The sequence below is a fragment of the Pleurodeles waltl genome, chromosome 10, assembly GCF_031143425.1.
Source record: "Pleurodeles waltl isolate 20211129_DDA chromosome 10, aPleWal1.hap1.20221129, whole genome shotgun sequence".
In the NCBI taxonomy this organism is placed as follows: domain Eukaryota; kingdom Metazoa; phylum Chordata; class Amphibia; order Caudata; family Salamandridae; genus Pleurodeles; species Pleurodeles waltl.
Window position 1 is genome coordinate 604,686,678 of NC_090449.1, and position 18,519 is coordinate 604,705,196.

An 18,519-nucleotide genomic window follows, 5' to 3' on the forward strand; every position below is an offset into this window, starting at 1 on the left:
TTGAGGGCTTACCTGTAGGGTTGGAGGCTCTAGTACGTCTGAAGGACCTGGCACGATAACCTCTGCCACGTTGGGGGTAGAACGGAGGTCTGAAGTCCTGTTGGTAGGAATTATAGTACGCTGTGGAGCCTTGATTGGAAAAACCACGGCCGGTAAAGCGGCCCCTGCCTCTACCGGCCCTGGCAAAAACCCGTTGGTTGAACATCTTCCTCATGGATTGTTGGGCTTTATCTAGGGAGGTAAAAGTGGCTACATACTTGCCGAGGTCCTTTATGAAGGAATCCCCGAACAGTTGTCCCTCAGTATGGATCTGAGGATGTACAGTCGCTAAATTAATTAATTTAGGGTGCAATTTGATCAGGAGGCCTTTACGTCTCTCGTGAATAAAAGCGGAATTAGCATTCCCTAAAAGGCAAAAACAACGTTGAACCCACAAGGAAAGCTCTTCTGGGTCTAAAAAGGTACCCTCGAGTCTGGCCGCCTCCACCATGTCAAAAATTCTTGTTAATGGGCCAATTACATCGAGGAGTTTGTCCTGGCAGGACGACCACGCTTTGTCTACCCCTTTGCGAGGGTCCTTGCCTTGCTTGGTAAAGAAGGTTAACATCTGCTGGTCAATGGCAGGAGTAGTAGTTGCCTTGTGCGGAAGCACAGGACGTGGACATTCCGATTTCAGTTTGGCTCTGGTTTGTTTATCAAGGGGAGAGAATAATTTTTGAGCCACCAACATGTTCAGCTGGGAACCATTCTGTGGAATTGGGATGTAGAATGTGGGAGGGATCGAACATAGGGAAGCCTTCTGCATCCAAGAGGGGGGGGGGACCGAGGAAACTTTGGGTTTCTTTGGAGGGGAAGGCTTAAAAGAATCATCATCGCCTTTATCAGAAACGTGGTAGTCTGAATCCGCGTCTGGCATGTCTTCATCAGTATCTGGAGCAGAGGCCGTGGGAATAGAAGGGGGTATATTATGTTGTTTGGATTTTCTTTTTAAAGAGGGTCTGGAAGCCATATTATTATACTCCTTGGCAGGAGCCGTGGGAGGAACCGCGTCCTCTGTCATGTGTGAGTTAAACTCACTCTCCTTTTGAGTCAAACCCGAGGGGTTGACAGGCAGGCGTTGACTGCATTCCCCCGCAGTCTGGGCCGAAGATTTAGACAATAAATTAGAAAAATTTGATTCCAAGTTTTTTGAATGGATGAACCCATTGCCTGTTTAACAGAAGTTTTGATAAAATTACGCAGTTCATTTCTTATTTCCTCTACACTGGAAACACTGTGTTCCATTAGTGAGAAATTAGGCTCCATTATAAAGGCAAAAAATATTATTTAACTGTAAGGCAAAAAATCTCAATCAAAATAGAAAGGAATATGTGGAAATAGTCAATAGGGTTAAAAAAACCCAGGCAACCGGGGGTTAATGGAAGAGTAAACCGACTTGGAGCAGAAAACTCCTCCTACTCTTGGGCGGGGCCGAGGAACAAGTTGCACAGGCTGCCAGAAGCTGGGGAATAGCTGAAGGCGTCGGAGGAAGCAGTCCAGGTAAGAGCGGCAAATGAGGAGGATATTCCTCGCGTCAGGGAAAAACCCGAGTAACGGTTGTTTCCCAGACGCGAGGGAAGCGCATTTAGAATGTCGCGCGCGAGGCGCGCAGAGAACCATTGTGTTTCTCGGCCCGGGAGCAACCGACGTAGCTACCCGGGAACCGGGAAGGGTACGCGAGCGCAATGGAAACGTGCTGAAATCAATGCGGCAACATGCCGGCAAACAAATATAATAGCGGAACACAATTGCATGAATAATTATAGATACACATGTTAAAATAAAGTAACGTCATGAGAGGAAAAATCCTTTGAACTTATCTTGACTGCAGCAGCAAGAAAAGAGGGCTGCTTGCAGTCAAGTGACATCACAATGGTATGGGGTCGTTCCTATTGGTTGTCATATTCTCATACTACTTTTTCAATCCCATTGGCTGTCTGTTTTAGCCTCATGGGATTTGTGGTTCTTCTTGACTGCTGCTGTATAAATAAAGCAAGAGAAGAAACGCATAATAGGAGCCTCCGGTCTTGACATAAAATTCATTATTATAACATAGTAGCGATACATATTTCCTAAAGAACTATACATATCTAGAATATACACATAATCAGATTAAAAATATTTATCAACGTAGGCATATGCAGTCCATTGCTGGTTGAATATGGTGGTTATGAAGGAAAGAGCCAACTCTTGAGTAGTCTTCTGAAAACAAGATAGTTATCCATGGATCTTATATTTGGCGGTAATTAATTCCATAGTTTGGCTGCTTGAACAGAGAAGGATGTATCACCTATAGTCTTTTTTTTTGTATGGTGGTGTTCCCATACGGGGTGCCAATCTTGAGTGGAGCTTTCTTTGTTGAATGTATTTGGTTATTTTGCTTCTGATAAAAAACGGTCTTGTTCCATGTATGGCTTTGTGGGTGATACAACGCAGCCTGAGGGTGGATCTTCTGTCAACTGGTAACCAGTGTAGTGCTCTCAAGGCAAGTGAGATGGGGGCTTGTGGCTTTACATGTAAAAGTAGCCTGGCTGCGGAGTTCTGAATACGTTGTAGTTTTTTCATAATAGATAGAGATTATCCAAGGTAGAGGCCACTGGCATAATCCAGTTTGGATAGTACGAGAGAGATAGTAGCCTGCACCTTGTGTGAAAATCCGAGATGGGGGAAGATGCGTTGCAGAGTCTTCAAGGTGATGAAGCTTGTTCGTGCTAATTTGACAACTTGGCCATTCATCGTTAACTTGGAGTCCATGGCAATTCCAAGGTTTTTAACTTCCTTGGATAATTGAGGAGGTGGTCTGAGATTGTAAGGCCAGGCGCACAGTAGGTCATATTACTGTTTGTGCACTGCATAAATACTTTAGACATTGCCTCGAAGTTAAGCCTGAATGCTTTTGTGCCAAGCTACCAGAGGGTTACGTGCAGGTTAATTTAGTGACTTTTGTAGTTCACCCTAATAGGGATTGTGACTGTTGCTTGAACAGGGTTAACATTCCATTCAACCAACAACCCAATTTCTCACAGTAAGCAATGCAGAGCTGGTCACAATGGGACTTTTATAGTGAGTAGAATAGACAAAGGGAGAAAGTCAAGAAACAGCTTACTGGGCAATAGTTTGCAGTTGGCAGGGGAAGGGTGTTGACGTAAAGTTTACTGGATGGCTTGGGGAAGAGAGCTGACAGGGCAAAAATGGGACAAGTCTTCTTTTCCTGTTCCAAACAATCAAGGGTAAGACGAAAATGCATCACTAGATAAAGGATGACTCTGTGTCTTACATTTCATATCACATACCAAGGGTCATTTGAAGAAGAATTGGTGACTTGCAACCATAATTTTAAACTTACTCATGATTGGGACATGATGATGTTGTTTACAGAACTCCAAAAAAATGTAGGAAGCAGTGAGAGTAAGCATCTTTATGTTTAGGCCAAGATCTCAATGACATTGGAAAACATTAACACTGGAACTACCAATGTCTGAATCTTTAGTGTACCAGCTCTAATCTTTATGATGATTTCAAAAACATCATCAAAATATGTTGTATAATGGCGATACGTATATATGTATGTGTATGATATTTAAAGAGCGAACATAGCTAAAAGATAGCAAAGTGCTGCACATTGTCAAAGTCAAGAATTACATATCAGGACACAGCATTTCAAATCCCCTTGCAATACCCAAGAGTTGGTCAGGGTCCCTTCAACACAATTCTTATGTTTCGTACAATTATTTGAATAATGTCCTGCAATTAATTAGATTAAAAGAAAAAGCAAAATTAGGGATTCTTGTTACACTCTGCGAGCAAGAGTGTCGGATCCTTCCACCCAGCACTATAATGCGCATGGAAATATGTGTTAGTGCGGATAAATGGAAACTGCAGTCGTGTAAATACATCTATTGGGTTATATTGTTCCCCCTACATTGCTAGACTGAAGGCATTTTTTTAAATAATATCCAGAACTGCGTAGCCGTGATTTTTTAATTTCTCCGTAATTTTGACTTGATGCCAATGGCGCGTGCTATAAACAGGAGAAATCTGATCCCATCTGCAAGTACCAGACATCAGTCTAGCAACACATTCTGCACGCATTGGAGCCTGGCCAAGTTGTCTGGGATGCTGGACAAAAATTGCAATAACCAGGTTTACTTAAAATTCCAAAAAGCTACCAAGAGACTGGGAAGGAATTTTGTATGCTTCAAGCGGAAAATCTTGGACACAAGAACACCAAAACAAACATCCCCATTCACTCTAACGCTAATACCTTTTTTCTCCGTGGCAAGAGATTTCTGTAAACAGTCAGAGATCTGTGTCAATGAATGTGTTTGCCTAGAGGTGAAAGCCGCAAATCCGCTTTGCAACTGGCCAACAGACGTGTTTCTAGCAGGGTGTCATGGGTGTGCAAATGGAAATGCTGCGTAGACCTCCTTGTTAAGCTCAGACTGATAAGATGCCAATGGTATGTCTGTCCAAAGAGACCGAGAATCGTCACATGCATCAACTGGCAGTTTTGCTTCATCGATCGTCCCATCCAAACAGCACTCTGTAGTATGTATAGGCAGAGGTCGAAGCGCATAAAAAGTATGGGCACTATGGTGAGAGTAATGGGGTGGGATCAGCAGTCTCGGGGGCAAGGCAACAAGAAGTGTGAGAACTTTTAATGTAAGATTTGAAAAGATTGGAAATGGCGTACCCAATAGTTGCCACCCAACTCCAACCACTGTATATAGATGTTTGTACAGCGCTAACCTAGATAGAGAGCAATGAGGTGCTGAACTGGAGCGAGAGGCTGCGGTTTCAATTCAGCATTGTTTACAATACAGTAGAGTGTGAATGCTCTACGCTTGGCTGCTTGATCACCTATGATCGCTGTGGCCCAGATTTACTGTTATTTGGAGGTAGACAATGCTGCACCAAAGCTGCTGTGCTGCCTTCCATCAAAAGAAGACAGAAACGTGGCATCTTTACTAAGACACGGTGCAGTTTTTCTCTGCCCAGTTTTGATGCACTTTTGGCAGCCATGTGCCAAAGCACCCAACGTTGTGCCACAGTGCAAGGGTGTATGTGTTCTATGAAGCATAGGCTTCATAGAACAGGTGTCATTTCCAGGACACAAGCTGTGCTTTAAGGCTTTTCACACTTTGTATGTGTGCTGCATAATGCAGCACAAATGCAAAGTTTGAAAAACTAGAAGAAATTAAAAAAATTCTACTCATTACGCCTACCTCGGGGAGGCACAAGATTTTGGCACAAAACCCTGTCTAATAATATTTGTAGGCAGGGATTTGCATCCAAACCCATGGGGGGCTGCATGGGAATACCCATGCTCCACCCATCAGACGCCCACTTGATGCAAAATCGCAAACCATGATGGCCTGAATTGCATTGGATAGTAAATCCCACACTAACGCCTTTCACTGGGTTTGCATCACAACAATAACATAGACCCTGTGCAGAACATTAGTAAATCTATGCCTGGGTATTTCTGCGGTGAGGAATTGATATATGAGTGACCTGCTGAGGTAGAGGACATGGTTGTACCTGCTAATTGATTTCTTCGGATGATCCTTAATCCCGGGAAGAGATGAGTTGAGAACTTTACAGTTTAGGTATCAGTTAAAAAAAAACAGTTGGGCCAGCATTTCTTGTCCTGCATACCTAGTGTACTACTCCAGATCTTTCTCTGCCAGGTGTCAAAGCCAAAGCAACAGCATGGAAACCAAATCTGGAATAAGGAAAATCTATTAGAGAAAAGCTGCAAGAGCAATGCATAATACTTGAAAATGCACATGATTTTCATCTGGTCACAAAAGCAGGAATGATACCCTTGATGACACTTTTTCTCTTTTGCAGGACTTTGTTCTGTGGTTAGCTGCATAATTTTAAATTGTTCACAACCTCTTAAGGAGAGTTCCTCTGAAACAAAAATGAAAACTGCATTATTCTTGTGAGGAGGAGTTTACAGTAATGTCCATTCTATCTCATGAGGAAATGGATGTGGCACCAGAAAAATCATAGCCTAACTATTGTATGACAAAATTATATGATCCTAAATATCACACAAAGCATACCTTTGTTTCTAAAAAGCAAAAAACTAATGCCCCCACCCAGGGAGTTTTTTTCTAAGATGAGTGGGTCACTATAGTTAATTTTCTGTCCCTCAGTACCAGGTTTTTTCTGTTGGTGACAGACAGAAAAAAAGATATTACATTGTCCATCTCAAATAGGGCGAGTAGTGTAATGTTCTTCCTTTAATGGCTCCTAAACTATCGGCCCACTGCAGGAAGCTTTTTGTTGGCACAGCTAATGGAGGCGCCTTCAGCAGAAAATCTAAGGTTCAACCATCTCCAGATGTGGCAGATGGATTGATGGTTTGGCAGACAGGGCACTCCACCACTTTTATGAAGGAGTACTTTCTCCTCCAAACTCTAAGTCAGGACCTAAGTACCAACACATCTGGGCTGATAAACATGTCCTCTCAGCTGGTGGCAGGTTTAAGAAATGGGGTACTATTTCTGATTCTGAAATGTCTATGTCAAAACCAGGAAATGCAATTCCTAAAGAGAGGGCCGGAGGAATCAGTAGACACTTGAACAGGAATACAGCCCCTGGCACAGTACACAACTGTGGAGAAAACGCCTGGATGACAAATCAAAATATTAAAGCATCTATGCACATAACAGCAAGATTATGTTTCCACTCATGTTGGGGTAAGAGCAACGGTGAAGTAAACTAACTAGGAACCCATTGTGAGACTCCAAGTACCAGGTACTCCCCATCATTGCTTCTGCCCGGTCCAAGGTCGTATTGGTAACCATATATTTGATTTTCAGGGGAAAATATAGTATCTCCGAGATATGAGATAAAATTGAGGTTAATTGCCCTGATTAAGCATCAAGCTATGGCTTTGTCCCTGGAAGGTTGCAAGAGGTGAGAGAAGCAGACTTGTAAGAAATTGGTTTACTAGTTGAGGGGTGGTGAAACCCAACTCAAACTGGGGGACGTCACATGCAAACCCTAAATTAACCTGTGCTCAACCCTCTGGTAGCTTTGCACAAAAAGAATCAGGCCCAACTATAAAGCAATATGTAAAGTATCTGTGCAGCACTTGAAACAATAATGCAGTAGAAACTCACCACAAAAGGATCCCATGAAAAAATAGAATAGTTTAAACAAATAAAACAAGATCAAACAGACAAAAATCCAATCAGTAGATCTGGAGATAGACAGTTTTAAAGACTTTAGTGAAAATACGGCCAAAAAGGACAAAGCGCCAACTGGGGATATATGGTTGGACTGCGACAAATTATTATGTTCGGGCTGAATCCTACGAGCAAATCTCTCTGTTGAATTCAAATTGTAAGATTTTTGCAGGTTTTCTGGCCAGCAGAATAGCAGGAGTAATTTGAGCAATCATACATCCAGACCGGGTAGATGGGTTTACTCCTGGGAGGCAACTAATGAATTGACTCATCTTTTGATCACACTATAGATATGGCTATCTCTAAGCAGGCTCCAATGATGGTGGCTGCCTTACATGCATCAAAAGGCATTTTATAGGGACAAAAGGGGCTACCTCTGGGAAGTCCTTACAAAATTCAGATTTAGCCACAAGATGGTCAGAACTATCCAGAGTTTATACCAATCACCCACTGGGAGCATTCTTGTAAATGAGGTATTGTCAGATAGCTTTAGTATATAAAAAGATACTAGGCAAGGATGTCCTCTACCACCACTTTTATTTAACCTTTACATAAAGCCCTTTGTGCTTCAGCTTATGTCAGACACTTCTATTATTCCATTTAGCGTGCCTGGGTTTGAGGTTAAATGGGCCTTATATGCAGATAACATTCTGTTATATACCAGCAACCATATCCCTTCAATATCAAAGGTGATGAAGCATGCAGAAGGGTTTGGTGAGATCTCTGGATATAAGTTAACTGAGGATGAAATTGACATAATGGCATAGTAGAAGAGTGTAATCCACCATACCAAGAATCAAATGAGATATCCTGGGAACCAAATAATTTATAGATTAATAGAGATCCCTCTAGTAAATCTGAGAAGGTGAGTGAAGAGAAAAACACGCTCCTGCAGAAATGGAACAACATTCCTATACAAATTTATGGGAGAGCAGATCTGGTGAAAATGATTATCTTGCCTACAATTTCATTTTTGTTTGATAATATACACCTCACCTTTAAAAAAAATATATAGAAGTAAGATCCAGGGCAGAGTCAGCAGCTTTATTTGGGCATCCGAGGGTATCAGACTTTCCTGAAAAAAGCTTAGGAGAAAGTTGTTGGTGGAAGGGTTGGCCTTGCCTGATTTTAAGATATATTGCCGTGCTTTTTAGCTCAAAAATATCCACTTGTTACCATGTAAGCCAGATGATTTGCAGAAGGGCAGACTATATAGTGCCATGCTAGAAGGTATAAGATGCTATTACTTCTTATATAAATTTGGGGATCCTAAATATTTTAAGTGTGCCAGACTGAAAGTGCTTGTTGCAGCCCTAAAGACCTGGATGTGTGTTGGGAGAATACTTCATATTCCATAATATGTGTCTGTTCCGCCAATTTGAGATTCCCCTGGAACAGCAGAAAGTTTGGATGATACCTTGAGCTGGCCTCTGAAACAAGTGGGTTTCAAGTTTGGAGAGACCTCTGAGATGGAATATTAATTGGATGAGCTGATATGACATCACTTACTGGGAGTATGATTCTAGGTTTAGATGTTATCAGTTGCACTCAAAGTGGGGATCACAAGTGTGGGTGGAAGAGGAGGAAGGAACATGAGGAAGTAGGTTTGAGAGCACTGGTATCCTAAAAAATGACGTGGTGAGTTGGTACTGGGCCCTCTAGGAGGCTGAAGGCAAACAAAGGCCCACACTATATTTCATCTGGAAGGAGGATATTCCAGAGGTGGATGTAGACTGGTTGTGGCAAGTATTCCTTAGTGTTTTATACTTTGTAGAAAAATCGGCTTCATTAAAGAGGAATACTTTTTTCACCATTCATAGGGCATATTGGACTCCTAGCAGATTGGCAAAAGTGGAAGGCAAGACCCTCTCCTGCCCGAAATGTGGATCACAGCAAGCAAATGACACGCACTTGTTTATGAAATGTCCTGTACTGTCATCATACTGGAATACTGTGAGTAAGACTAGGAGTGAAATAGTTGGGCATCAAGGCAAGGTAAGCCCTCAGCTGGTGTTCTTTTGTATGTTTCCCGAGATAGATTGTTGGGGACAACAATGTCAATGCAAGCCTTATCTTTTATTTAGTTTAATTTACTCGCAAGGTGAGAGATTTGCAGGAAATAGAAATCTTCAGATCATTCATCTATCGAGGTGTTATTCAAATATGTTAACTGTGTTTCTTAAGTATACATTGAATGTATTCCATGCAGATATGGCAGTATTTAGAAAATGTATGTAGAAAGATAATTTGTCCAATAATTACCATAAAAAGCTGTTTTTGCTAAGCTGGTGGAGCCAGTAAACCCAGGACATCCATTTCGGGGTTTCAGTTTCCTCTTGTGAGGTAACAACATTCTGAGAAATCGATGGTGCAAAGAGGACAAACAAAATAGAAAAAAATAGGTTCAGGCTGACTGCGATGGAGTACCTTAAGTCCTGGTTGCAGAGCTGTACGAGGTCCCCTACCGAGGATTCATCATGCAGCTGAGGCGATGTGTTTAGTCAGAGGTGCTGTGATGCAAGGGCCTGCGTCATCATCAAGGATCCCATTGACAAGAGTTTGTGTTATGAAGTCTGATGTTGATGATGTGTTGCTCAATCTAGGCGATGTATCTCTTCCAAGAAGCTGTAAGGCTGCTATGCGAGAACCTGCGCCATCATCAAAGATGCTGTTGATGAAAGATTTGTGATGCCAGGTTCTGCGTCAGGAAAGCTTTGCACTGGTGGTGGTTCCGATGCTGTCTGTGAGGTTGATGCTGATTCCTTACAACGAAAGAAACCTCACAGCAAAGGTGATGCCCGGGCTTGAACTGCCTGGTGGGGAGATGCATTGGTTCTGCTGGATCCTCAGATGGGCAGGCAGGCCAGCAGGCAGCAGGTTAGCATGGCAAGGCAGTAGTCCGGCAAGGCAGCAGTCCAGCAAGGTAGACGTCCAGCAGGGCAACAGTTCAGCAGAGTGGCAGTCCCTTCATTAGCACAACAGTACTTCTTCCTGGCAGAGTATGCACAAGTCCAGAAGTGTACTGAAGAACTGGTGTCTGAAGTCCAATATTTATATCCTGCCCTGCCTTTGAAGTAGGAGAAGCTTCTGGAGGTTTCCCTTTGAAGTCCCCAGACATCCTGCCTTCCCTGTCCTGGCACCAGACTAACTACAGGGGGTATGCATCTCATTATTGGAGGCAGGGCATAACTTATTCAAGTGTAAGTAGGACTGTGCCTAGGTCCGCTGTCCCATCCTGCCAGTGCTGGACCATCCTGGTACACCTAAGCCCTATATTGGGTGTGGCTGTCTAGGAGGAATGCACATAGGTCAACTGTCAGCTACACCCAGTCATGTGACCAAGAGGCAGGCTACAAGCACTAAATGGATAAGGCAGGAATATGCCAACTTTCTAAAAGTGGCATTTTCAAAATTGTAACAAAATATGACTTCACCATGAGAGTGGATTTTTCATTCCAATTCCATAGACACCAAACATGAACTCGTTACCTTCTCCCATTAGGAAATTACAACTTATTAAAGGTAATAAGATAACTCCAGTGTTATCCTATTGGAGAGATAGGTCTTGCAGTAGTGAAAAGTGAATTTAGGATTTTTTCACGACCAAGACATGTAAAACGTAAATATACAAGCCCAGTTTTTTTAAATATACTGCACCCAGTCCTCTGGGCTGTCTAGGGCCTAACCTAGGAGGTGACATACAGATTACAAAGGAAGGTTTGGGCCTGGCAAAAGATTATAAAATAGTAGTTTTAAGGTTTATTTAATGTATATTTTTAAATTTAAAACATATATATTTCTGTCTTATAAAACATATACAGTTATACAGTTAAACACATTTTTACTTAATTTCTATTATTAAATACAAAATGCAAATTACATTTAAATAGTATTGTACAGTGCACAGTTTCTACTTTTTTCCATTGTTTAACATTTCTACATTGTTTTCGATACATACATTCAACATTATTTTAACATATGCTTTTCAGTATACATTAAATATATAACATATTTTAAACTTTCATTATTTTATACTTTGCAATTTTTAACATTTTTTAATTTGTTGACATATTTACATGTTTAATAAGTTTTTCCGCTTTTCACATACATTTATTCTATATATTTACATTATTTTCCAATCATTTCTATGGGAAGATAACCTTTTTTAGTTTAATTTTACAGCCATTTTTCTTACCACTACCTTCTATTTTCTAATGTATTTGTGTCATTCTTATCTACTTTTTTCTGAACCCAGGTCATGGTAAGGTGCTGGTGTTCATCAGAACAGGTAAAACATTTTTTAGGATTTCCTAAGGGTTTTGAGAGTAGGGAAGTGTAGGCCGAGGTCTAGATATTACTTATAGTGTTGTTTGTGGTGTTTTGTAGATTTACTTGTATTAATAGTAATTTTCTTCACTAGTTTGTAGTCTTGCATTTTCGTACACTGTTTTAGTAATGTATTATTGTGTTATGTTACTTACATTTTGATGAGTAAGAGTGGTGTATATGTATTTTGGGAATCTAATGTAACTTGCATATCGGTTTTCTTGTTTACTTTACAGGTTTTTTCTACGAACATGCCCTTTGTGCATTGGGATTTTTTGTTTTGTTGTTTAAAAAGAAATCCCTTTTGGTTAAAAATAAACCAATACTTTTTACTTTGATTTCCTTTTTCAGCTTTCTTTTTTAAGCACTTTTTCAGAATGTTTATGGTTCCTAGATTCTTTGGATTTCTTTGAGGGACCTCTATTGGATTTGTATTTTTTTGCATTTGTTTGGGCTTTTTGGACAATATTTTTGCTTTTTTTTGTTGGATTATTATTTTTGACAACACAAATATAGAGGAAGACATGCAACTACAGAACAGTAAGTCTTATTTATTTAATTTCATTTGAATGGGAAATGTATATTATTGTTTGTGTAAATATTGTGTGATTGCTGTTTGGTGTTGTGTGCTTTATGTGTTGCATTTATTTTTTGTGGTGGATTGAGGTTTTTTTGTTATTTAGTTGATGAGATTAACATTTTTCATTTAAATAATTAATGTATTATTTTATTATCCTACTTTTGATTAACATTAGAGGCTTTATTTAATTGATAGACTGATATAATAAAATAGTATGTTTATTAGGCATCATTGGTAGATTACTATTCATTTCATAATATGTGTTTGGCTATTATTTCCAAATAATCTACTCCTTTGTTGTTTATGAAGTGTTTTACTTCAAATTGTAGCATGTTGTGTCTTCTTTGGTTTGTTTGCTAAGTTTACATGCAATTTGGCTAACAGATTGCTCAATTCATAGCTGTCAGTAACTCTGCTTTTTTGTAATCCTTTAACTCTGTTGTTTGTTTTGACTTCCTGTGCAAGGTGCTGTTATAGACATTCCACCATGGTATTGGGAATTTGGGATGCCATATGTGCCTCGAATGTTGCAGTCTGCCTACAGAAGTGTCTTCAAAATAGTTCATAAGAGGGCATTTTGGCTTTCTATTAGTAAATTCAATTAGTATAAGGGGTTAGCTACCTGTGTGACATGGACATCCACTAGTGCTATCATTTTCTTTATTTCAAAGGCATTGTCTGTTTGTAGCATATTCTACACTTAGAATATATGCATATAAACGTTTTTAGGTTTATTTCAAATAATTGTTTTCAATAAAAAGTGTTTTTTTTACTTTTATTGATGGCAATGTTATTATTATAGTGATGTTATTGTAGTTAATACTGTGTGAATCAATATTTTTTAAATATTACATTTTTATTTAAAGGTGATCATATTTTTGTTTCTGATATTTGTGTTTTTAATATGTTTAAATTGTTATGTGTAATAATGATATTTGTGGTTTTAATAGTTAAGTATAGGAAGTTGATAATTTTTGAATGATATTTATTTTCCAATATTTTTAGGGTTAGATATTTTATGCATCAATATTATATTAGTGATCGCTTTTGCTCATCATGCTATCTCAGTTTGGACTTAACCATGTACAAATCAGTCTTGATCATGCTCCAGTAGAAACAGTCCAGCCCAAACTGCTATGCCAAAGCACCAGCCAAACCAATGAAAAACCCACCATGTAAATTGCACTGTAGATGACATGTATACAACTGTGAGGAAATCTATGCATATTTTTATGTCTGGCATTAGCCAAGCTCTTTTGATTTAGTACAATTATATGTCTAATATACCCATTTATAAGGGCTTGCTTCCAGCCATATTCATCCATTAGTTTTTTACTGTATCATTCATATTTTTCTTCCATCCACTGTAGCATATAATATGGGTCAAAGGGTCATCCCACTTCAACTATTGCCTAATTTCCGTGTGAGTGATGGCATTCTGCCCTTTCACAAAGAGCATCTCCATATACAAACTAATTCACTGAAGTGTCAAGAAGAGCTATGGTCAAAACATAGTTTTGCTTTCAGCCAATGTTTTTTTATAGTGATCATGGTCCAAAAGCTGTAATGTTTTGCTAAAACCATGAGAAAACAAGCATTGACAAAGCCAAAAGGCTTTGGCAATCTTTGCAATTACATTCATTCTAGTACAGTGTTGTGGCATGAATTCTTCAGTTTTAAGCATACTGAAGGCCTGATTCAAAAATGCAAATGTACACTTTGTAATAGGCTTGCTACTGTTTGATATTCAGAAACTGCAAGTTTAATTTATTACTGGTAATTTTATGACTTCAGGGACTCAGCACTCGTGGTGGAGACTTTCAAGTTATAAAATTACTAGTAGTAAAATTACACTTGTAGTTTGTGAGTATCAAAACGGTACTAGACATACTACCAAGTGTATCCATACTTTTGGGGAGGAGGCCCAATATGTGTATGTTACAAAACTTCAGCATGAAGAAGGAGGGAGGCGTGGAGGCTGCTTTAAAAGTGGTGGGGTGCAATATATACCAAGAGTTCAACCTACTTTGTTCTAAATATTCCAGAGAGTTGCCCATAGATTAAGGATGATTTATATTGTTCCAATTATAACATTTTGTTATGGGTATCCCCCTATTGAAATAATTACATACAATACTCCAGTACTAGAATTTTACTACTGGTATTTCCCACATATCATGGATGACTTATATGTCAAAAAATTACCTCAAATATTTTACAGGCAGCATTTTAGTACAATTTACTCCCCCCCACCCAATTGACTGTTCCCCAATATGCCCGGGCTGCCATTTCTAAGGCAAATAATTTTCTCCAGTTTGCCAGCACAAGCATTTTGCCATAGATGTGTTTTTATGTCAAGTATTTCTTCCAGTATTTCAGCATCTACATTATGCCTTAGGCACTCTCCCTTATGCCAAGGTTTTCCTCCACAGTTCCAGGAAAAGCATTTTGCCACTGGTGCCCAATGCCAAGAATTTCATCCAGTATGCTTGCTCCAGCATTGTTCCACAGGGGCCATGCCTGCAGAGAATTACTCCTAGTATGTCACAACCTTCATTTTGCCATGGGTGTCCTTTCTTATGGTGTGAATTATTTCCAATATTTTAGCAGCAGCAAGTTACCTTGGGTGCGGCCAGAAGTCCAGAATATATTGAGTATGTCATGGCCAGCAGCAGACTTACAATCATAAACATGCAATCAAACTCACTCTTACTCATTCACACTCTCTCACTCAAGCTCACTCCCTCTCACAATCACTTGCTTCTCATTTCTCATTGAAACTGACTCTCTCACTAATACTCTCACCCACAGTTAGTCACACACAAACATACTCATACTCTCACACTCACCTTTGCACACTCAATAACTCTGGGCGCTGATGCAACTGTCACACCATGTATAGCTACATACCTAATGCCCTTCCATGCCCTCACACAACCTCCAATCACTAACCTCTTATAACACACTCAAATTCCTTCACCAACTCCCTCGCACTAACGTACACTTATTCATGCACTCTCACAAACTCAGATTTCCACTCACTTTCACTCTTATTGACAATCTCAAACACATTCACACACTCTAACTCAATCTCAGTCACTATTAATTACTCACAAACAAAATCACACCTACACACACAGTATAGACCAACAACAATGTTTTACTTACCTCGTTTCTTAGATGGCCCCTTGGAGGCTCCATGGGAACAGCAGGGCAGGAATCTGGCACTGGACATTAGAACCAGCAAGCCATGATTCCCAGTGATGAGCAAGGTGGAGCGGCAAGTGCAGGATTGAAAAACGGAAGACCCGCCTCACTCCCTCTCCCAGCTTCCTGATAGGATGTGGAAGCACAGCCCTATAATAAGCTGGAACAGAGCTTGGAATCCTGCCCCTGCTGCACTCTGTGGCTCCTCCTTGCCCTCAGGGATGCACTAACGTGCGCCCTGGCAGCCACTTTTTAATAGATATTCTGTGCCGCCTGAGGCGTGGGCAGTATATCCGCTAGATCAAATGAAGTGTGCCTGTGTGAGGGTATAGTAGTTGAACTACCCCCTCAGACACGAGCAATCCAGGCATTCAGCTACAGAGTGCTTTACTGTATAACAACACACCACAGCGGGATCATGCTTCAGCCCCCTCAGCTGCCTCCTCCTTCTCCTCCTGTCATCAGGAGCTTAAAGAGGAGGCTAAAAGGGCTGATCTGCTGCATTACAGTGTTCAAGAAAACATAAAACCTCTGTTTCATGAAAAGCTGTTCAGTTAATTCTTTAGCAGCGGAGGCAATAGGTAAAGAACTTACCTCACAGGGGAGAGTGCTACTCTCCTACGCCGCTGATAAGGTACCACTGCTGGGGGGGGGAGACTGTTGTCTGGCTCAGCTGTGGGTTGTGTAACTGGGGCCCTCACTCGAGCCTTTGTCCCAGCAGTGGCGTAGCGTGGGTTGTCAGCACCCGGGGCAAGGCAAGTAATTTGCGCCCCCTAACCCGTGGATTTTAGCACTCGCGAGTGCGAGCGCGCCCCCCCAGATGTTGCGCCCGGTTCGGCCGGCCCCCCCTGCACCCCCCACGCTACGCCACTGTGTCCCAGGTCTCCTTTGACTCACACACGCACACAATCAGGCCAAGATATGTAGGTGTATCTCCTGCCTAATAAGAAGAAAGACTAAACTATTCATAAAAAACATAAATCAGGCCCAGAGCTCCTCCACTTGTATTTTGAAGGAGAGGCAAGCAAGCTGGGTCGCTTCTTCGCTGCTGAGGGGCTGCTAGGTGCTGCAGCACATCACTGTCTGTGGAAAAATCATGGCAATGGAAAGCAACTGAAGGGCACAGCGAGACTGTAGCCGGGTATTAAAAGATACAGGCCACGTTTCCTAAGCAGGACTTTCACCTGGTCCAACAGTCAGCACAGGCACGACGCTCGTGATCACACGCAGGAGTTTGTTTACATAATCTCTTTCACTTGAAATGCCCTAGGGGGGAGATTGAGACTCAGCTGGAATCAAAGTGCAAACTTCTAATGCACACAAAGGCTCCCTTTGTGCTCTCTTTCTTTGTATTCTGTCACTTGGGCAGGGCAACCCAATCTAATTGCTTTGGATTAAGCAAACACTCAATGCACAGAATACAAATAAATTTCCCTAACCTTTCCTGAACTGCATTTTTAAAGATTTCATTAGTTTTGTATTTTGTGTGCATAAAGGTTTAAGGTGTTGTGCGGTTGGGGGCCTAATGCCAGTGGCAGTCTCAGCAGCAAGAGAAAACAAGCATTTGTAATGTAATAGTTCTCGCATATTTCGAAAAAGTTAATTGTCTTCTTTTGACAACAGCGCCCGTGAGCAGAAACAAAAGAAAGCATGAGAAGAAAATGGGAAAAGATGACTTGGCAAAATAACAAAAAGTTAGCTTTAAAAAATAAAACTTTGCAATTTTGGGCCTGCTGGGCACGTTTTGGCCAGTTACAGGCCTTCTGTTTGCGGGGCACTCGAATCACGTCGTGAGCAGTGGATGCGCACTAATTAAGTTGCATCAATTAGTGCTTGATCCCTGCTCCAGACCGGGAAACAGAAAGAGTGCCATGACGAATTACAAGGCTGTAAAGAAGAGTGCCATGCAAACCAACAAATGGAGAGCAACAAAGCGGGCTCCACGACCTTACAGAACACAACAGAGTCTCGTAAGTGAGATGCATGCGCTATCACATGCACTCGCAGGCTCAACCCTAAAAATAGTGCCACTATCAATTTGTAACCCAAAGGAGATTTCCAAACCAATGGCTAGCATTCTTAAGGATAGAATTTGGTTTTGCTGGGTTTCTCTGCCTTGTCAATTAACTTTTTTTGCATTTGTATTTCTTTGCAGAAACACGAATGCCCAAATTTAGTAAAATTGACACAGTGCATTTAGAATAACTGGTAATAAATTCTGCAGAGCCAAATTTTCAAAGATTCATTTGCAACGCTAAACATTGCTCCCTCGCACAAAGGTAAACGAGCAATGCCCTTTTATTGGATCCATACTCGAGGGGAAACCCTCCAGTACAAATCTTTGTGTGGAGACAACAGTCCATCTATTAGTGGTGCAATGTGTTTAATTTCATGGAAATTACACCTATTGCGTGCCAAATAATACGAACACAACAGAGTCTCGTAAGTGAGATGCATGCGCTATCACATGCACTCGCAGGCTCGACCCTAAAAATAGTGCCACTATCAATTTGTAACCCAAAGGCGATTTCCAAACCAATGGCTAGCATTCTTAAGGATAGAATTTGGTTTTGCTGGGTTTCTCTGCCTTGTCAATTAACTTTTTTTGTATTTGTATTTCTTTGCAGAAACACAAATGCCCAAATTTAGTAAAATTGACACAGTGCATTTAGAATATCTGGTAATAAATTCTGCAGAGCCAAATTTTCAAAGATTGCTCCCTCGCACAAAGGTAAACGAGCAATGCCCTTTTATTGGGTCTATACTCAAGGGGCACCCTCCAGTACAAATCTTTGTGGGGAGACAACAGTCCATCTATTAGTGGTGCAATGTGTTTAATTTCATGGCAATTACACCTATTGCGTGCCAAATAATAATTTAGGGGCATATTTAAGAGCTCCTAGCACCATTCTAAAGCCACATTACCATCATTTTTTATTTGATGCTAATGTGGCGTTAGAAAGGCAAAAAACACAGCACCATATTTACAAAGTGGCGCAATGTATGCATTGCGCCACTTTGTAACCCTTTGCGCTACAGTTTGCCTGTGCCAGGCCTGATGTATGCAAAGGGAGCGTTCCCCGTTAGGGGACTGAAAAAATGGCGCAAGGAAATCTAATGAATTTCCTTGCATAATTTTTTTCTGCACTTTTAACGCCTGCTCAG